This window comes from Argiope bruennichi, chromosome 1, assembly GCF_947563725.1.
Source record: "Argiope bruennichi chromosome 1, qqArgBrue1.1, whole genome shotgun sequence".
NCBI lineage: Eukaryota > Metazoa > Arthropoda > Arachnida > Araneae > Araneidae > Argiope > Argiope bruennichi.
This window is the reverse complement of record NC_079151.1, coordinates 104,632,356-104,638,355: the sequence shown is the minus strand read 5'-3', so window position 1 is coordinate 104,638,355 and position 6,000 is coordinate 104,632,356. Positions and strand designations below refer to the sequence as shown.

General features: G+C 27.5%; 1 protein-coding gene across 1 annotated transcript in view; it reads right to left on the bottom strand.

Moving 5' to 3' along the window:
• Window positions 1–2,081: 2,081 nt before the first annotated feature.
• LOC129978735 (adrenocorticotropic hormone receptor-like) overlaps window positions 2,082–6,000 on the bottom strand; it is a 68,451-nt gene continuing 64,532 nt past the window's right edge. The window contains exon 2 of the mRNA XM_056090659.1: window positions 2,082–2,162. The gene's annotated coding sequence lies outside the window, so the exon portion shown is untranslated. The remainder of the gene's footprint in view (window positions 2,163–6,000) is intronic.

Genomic DNA, 6,000 nt, shown 5'->3' with positions numbered 1-6,000 from the left:
TTCATATATAGGAAGGCGAGAGCATTTCCTATATAGCATTCTATTTCATCATAAATATTTAATCTTAACTAGCCTTGTAAGAATTAGCATGAAATTTTTCCCTCTCATTATGAGATGCAGTAACTGATGATTATTTAATTTTAATTGATGATTTATAATTTATTAATTGTACATAAGGTAAGATGACTAAAGCATAATGTGAAAACATATGCTTCAATGAGAAATTGTGATTAGGAAAATATTACAGTATTCTCTAAAATCAAGGCAAGAAGGAGATTTTAAGGATTCATTTTAAAAATTATTAAAATCATTTTTAGTTCAGGTTTTACTGATCATTGAAATATATAATCGTCAACTGTCTAAGTCATTTAAATATGTGTCTTATTAATTAGATTAAGGTTGCTTCAGTCGTATCTCTGAAGAACAATTATGAACTAATCGAAAATTTGCTAGAAAAAAGAAATATCCAGTTATCACCAAAACCTTAATAAAAATGTATTTTTTTGTTAACTGTGGAATAGATATAATAATTTCTGTATTTTTGATTAAGATAGCAAAAATTTAAAATTGATAATGGTGTGATTAATGTAAAGAATGATAGATGATTAAATGATAAAAGTATAAATTTACAAAAGGTTAACTCGTACTCATGAATAAACCGAGAAAAGACAAACCAAACCTTATCACATTGCCTCATTTTGTTAAGAGTAGACGTGACAAATATTTATATGCAGTCAAAACACTTTTGTCCTTTCATTAAAATGTTTCCTTCTTCAGTTTTTTTTTTTTTTTTTTGTGTGTGTGTGTGTGTGTGTGTGTGTGTGTGTGTGTGTGTGTGTGTGTGTGTGTGTGTGTGTGTGTGTGTGTGTGTGTGTGTGTGTGTGTGTGTGTGTGTGTGTGTGAAAACCGTAGAAAGACTAGACTAAGATCATCCTCAGCATTGATGAACAAATTTGTGGTCACTGAATACTGCCTCGACTTGCCAAAAAATTCATAAACTCATCCTTCATTAACACTTCTAGCTCTTGGATTTGAAGTTGTCTCTAGAAAGCGTAAAAATAATGAAGAATGGTTTTTCATAACTTGTAGTACAATTTTTTCACTCAATTCATTTTTCTAAATTAAAACTACAAGAAATTTTATAATTATCAACTACCAACATACTGAGGACAACTGCTATACTTAAAAAAAAAGATTCTAAAGCAAGAATATACCAAACTATATATTTTTATTTCTTCCATCAAGTTGTTGGGTTTTCCGAATTTGTTGTGAGATTTTAATTTTTGAAAATGGCGTCAGAAACGTAGTATCATCAATTTAGGGATTCGATATTGCTTATGAGTCTAATTAAATCTTATTTGACTCTTGCGTAATTAGTCCAATATCTCAATTATATCCTCTTCTTTCCACATGTTGGATTTTCTTTGTGTTATTTTGTGATTTGTCAGAGAAAAATTAAAACACAATTTTTACTTGAATCTTTTATCCCAAATCTGGCAAATAACCTAATTGCCAAATTTTGCCCAAAACTCCTATTAGATAAATTGAGCTAAATCCTAAATCGGTATAGGCACGATTAGAATAGATATGATTCAAGATGTTAATCGAATTGTGTTTAAAAAGAGTAGGCAATCCAAGAATTAGTCATCAAGGCGCTTATTTAACCCTATAGCTTCTTGATTTTTATAGGAAATGAATGCTTTAAAAGAAAATTCACCTGTGAAAATTTTTCATTGGAAAATTATGCAGAAGCAGTAGAATATAATTTATAGACTAATGCCTAAAAAACATGGTGTTTTTTTTTCCGCTGAGGAGTTGAAAACAATATGGCAGACTTACATCTAAAACTTACGATCTGTAAAAACTCAATTTCCGACACTTTATGTTAAAAGTGTTTGTTTACAGTGATAAGACTTCAGCAATCTTCTCCTATTATTTTATTATATTTTTTTGTAGTATTTAAGTAACAAGTACAAATGAGTGGAATATTTAAAATATTTATTTGCCCATACATCATATTACAAAAACAATTTTAAATATAGAGATAAGATTTTTTTTGTGAAGAGGCTCTTGCGAAGATGCCTTGCTTTAGAGAAAACCACAGAAATGGAATTTTTCAGAATAAAAATTGTCAATCATGCTGTGCCTCTCAGTGATGAAACCTAGAAAAAAAAATGAAAATCAATTATTTATATATATCAAAATATAATTAACTAAAAATTTTGAGTTAAAACAACATTAGTATGTAATAAAATTTCAGAAGATGAAAGAAATAATAACGTACAATAAATTCTAGTTACTAATACAGCACAGCTTCGATTATCTAGATATCTATCTCTCAAAGTCTCTGTTAACCGAAACGGAAACAGAAAACTGAATTGCGTTATTCATTTTTTAATAAAACTGTCGAATTCTTAAGAAAGTGGCATGAAATTTGGAGCTGAATTTCAAAATTTAAAGCCTTGTAACTTGTATATCTTGAATTAAACTTGTATATCTCAAAAAATTATTTGGAGAGAGGGAAAGATAATACATTTGCATTTTTTGGCCCTTTAATAGTAATGTGTGTAAATTCCATGCATTTCATGGCAAAATATTATTGTAAAAGTATCAGAAATATTCACGTGACTAAAAAAGAAAAAAAAAATGTTCTGTTCAAAACGTTCTAATTATTATAATTGAAATTCCTCTTATAAGAAATTTGATAACTATCAAAAGAAATTACTACAATGCTAATATGTGATAATTCATACAGCCTTATTCTTGTAATTTGAAATAAACAATTTAAGAAAATGTTTTCAAAAGCAAAGAAATATTTTTTAAATTTTTCTTTTATTAAACAAGTTTTCAATTATCTGAGATGATTACTGTACCATTCAGCTCATAAAGCAAGTTCTTTTATGAATTTAATATAATTTCAATCCAAGTAGATAAAAAAAAAGCAGATTAGCAAATACTTTTTTTTTATCGAACAAAGAATTTAGCGAAAGCCTTTTTTCTTCAAAAAAAAGAAGAAGAAATGATTTAAAATTTAATCTTTATTAACCAAATATTTTTTTTATTATCTGAAATAATTGCGATTTCTGAAAGCTTGGATAAGAGAAGTTTTAATGCATAACCTATTTTAATTTTAATTGCAGAAAGATAAAATTAGCAGAAGAGGCATTAATAAGTTCTTTATTTTAATATTTAGTAGCAATATAACCAAAAATTAAGTTTCAAGATAAAAAAAAATCTAAAAATGCAGCATGCAGTTTAGCCTCCAATGAAAACTTTATATATAGTTACAGATATTACATACCTCTAGTTTCCAAAACTGAGTGGAATTTATTTTTCAACTCACTAAAAATAATAATTATGAGAAATTAAGCAGTTTCTAATTCAAAAAATTGATAAACAATAAAGAATTATAATTATTTTACTATGTAATAAAGCGCGAGCTTCTAATTTAAAATTAAAAATAGGCATTAATTATGTGAACTTTAAATAAATGGTTTAAAAATTCCTGAATATGAGAACTGCGCAGATTACATGTATTATTTATAAAATTAATAGTTAATAATGCCGAATAATTCTTATAATAATTGAAATTCATCACATTTGAATTTAAAATAAAATAAATAAGTGCAAATGACATAAAATAATCTTATGAAACTTAATGAACATATTTCGATTATGACTACCGTTGCTTTCTGCTACATATAAGATTTAAATGAATTGATGCAGATTAGTTATGCAATTGGAAAATGATAAAAAAAAACTGAAAGAGGTTCAAATTCACAGGACACGTACAAAATTTTAAAGTAACAGCTGAAACCATTAGAGAAATTAAACATTTTGCGGCAATGTGCATCGTATATTTCAGTTTGAGTGCAGAAACAACCAATATTTTTTAAAATGTTGAGCAAATTTCGCATAAGAAATTCTGATATAATAGCCTTAATATGAAGGAAGACTTTCTTATTTATTATTTTCAATTGTCGAGACAACGCTAATGGTGACTTCTTTATTAAAAAAATCAAATAACACAGTCATATACATAATAATCATATTTTACACCATATACACAGAAAATCGATAAATAATCTTTTTATTTCGTATTCAATAACTTTGAATTAAAACGCCTGCATTTGAATTAAAAGAAATGTAGTAGAATTCCGAGAAGATAGATTAAAATAATTTTATTTTTCAAAAGAAAGAAAATATTATGGTGACATTAAATAATCGTCTGCGATTTCTCAGAGAAATTTTGAATGCATAGTCAAAATAAGGTTTGTTTGTTTTTTTTTACTTTAAAAGATATCACCAATTGACAATGCAAAAGGAAATCCTTAAAATAAGAATAAATAAAACTTCAGAATCTAAGATTACTATAAACTGTATATAAACAAGTACATAAAATGTAATAATGTAATATCTTAATCAAAAACTTCATAAGTAAGAAAAATATGTAAAATTTAAAAAAGAAAGGATATGGTATTTTATTGATTCCACAATCATTGTAAAATGAAATTGTAAGAATTAATTGCATTTTAATATAAAATTACTTAATCAAGGATGTTTATGTATCTTCATCAATAATTTAAAACCATGTTGGTTATTATTTTGCATTAAGTAATAAAAATTACCAAATAATTGGTCAAGTACGTATTGGTAAGTTGAAATACATAATACTAATTAGTTTATTTTAAAATAATTGTTCAAAGATTTAATTTAACCTGTATTTTATGCTCCTTTTATAGTTTTAATATTATCTAAAATATGTTTCACATATTTTTTATTTGCTTTATTTATCATAAAAATATTAAGGGCAAAGAAAGAAAAATTAAATTACCACGCTTTCACTCGTGGAAAAAATCAATATACCTTTCAATGACATTAAAAAAATCTGTGAAATCCGATCCAATTTCTGAAGCTGTTATCTAAGCTTGATACAAAAAAGGAAAAAGGAGAAAAAGTTCGGGAAAACAGCAACTATATTATCAGAAAAAAAACTAACAATTTATGCGTCAGTCCCATCAAGACTAAACACCCATCACATCACCCAGTATCCAAGCAAACAGTAATTGAGGTACATGGAAATATTGACCCCAGATATGTTCATATTGTGCAAGTTGTATTCCATTAGGGACACACATTTGTGATCATTTTGTGGCTTTTCTTGTTATTGAATATGGCATTGGATTTCTGGCAGATCGATTTTCTTAATAGTATTACCGATGAACAAATGGAATTGCTTGGCATGTTCGAAAATAACAGAACAGTGAGTGGGATGTATTCAATCACTAAATATAACCCCTTCTGAGATTTGGTTTGTATGAAAAGAAACTGTTCGGTGTATTAGACTACATTGTAAGTACATAAAGATTTCATTAAAAGAACTGAAAAAAGAATTCTGGACAGATGTTCCGCAATGCAGAAAAACATCCTAAAATTGATTCCTTGTACAAATGTATCCTTTGTAAATGTATAGAATGGAAATAAATAAATAAGTACCGAAGAAAAAAAGAAAATATTTCTAAGTGCTGGCGATAAAGTCACGAAAGGGAAGATTTTAAATAAATTAGCTCTTTCCACAATCGGTTTAGTCTTTAAATTTTATCAAGATTTGTTTGTATATCAAAAATAAATTTTGACAAAATAATTAAACCTTGGCTTATACTTATGTACCCTCCCACTACTAAACTAGCCCAAACCGGCCGTGCAAGTTCTGTACTAATGAACCTTTGGGAGTCGGTTTATTTTTCAAGCAAGGAATGTAAAATGTAAAGCGACGGTGTCTTTGATGATAACTTATTTTACATCCTGCGCCCCTCGTCTGAAAAAGAAATAGTCCCCCGCCCCATTTATGGGGCAGGTTTGTTTTAAAAAGTAGGAATGTAGGATGTGAAGTTAGGGTATCGTTGGTCATAAATTGTTTTACATCCTGTGTCCTTTGTTTGAAACAGAAAGAGATCCCCCCCCCCTTTTTTCTGGAACTTTATATTTCAAACGAGGAAT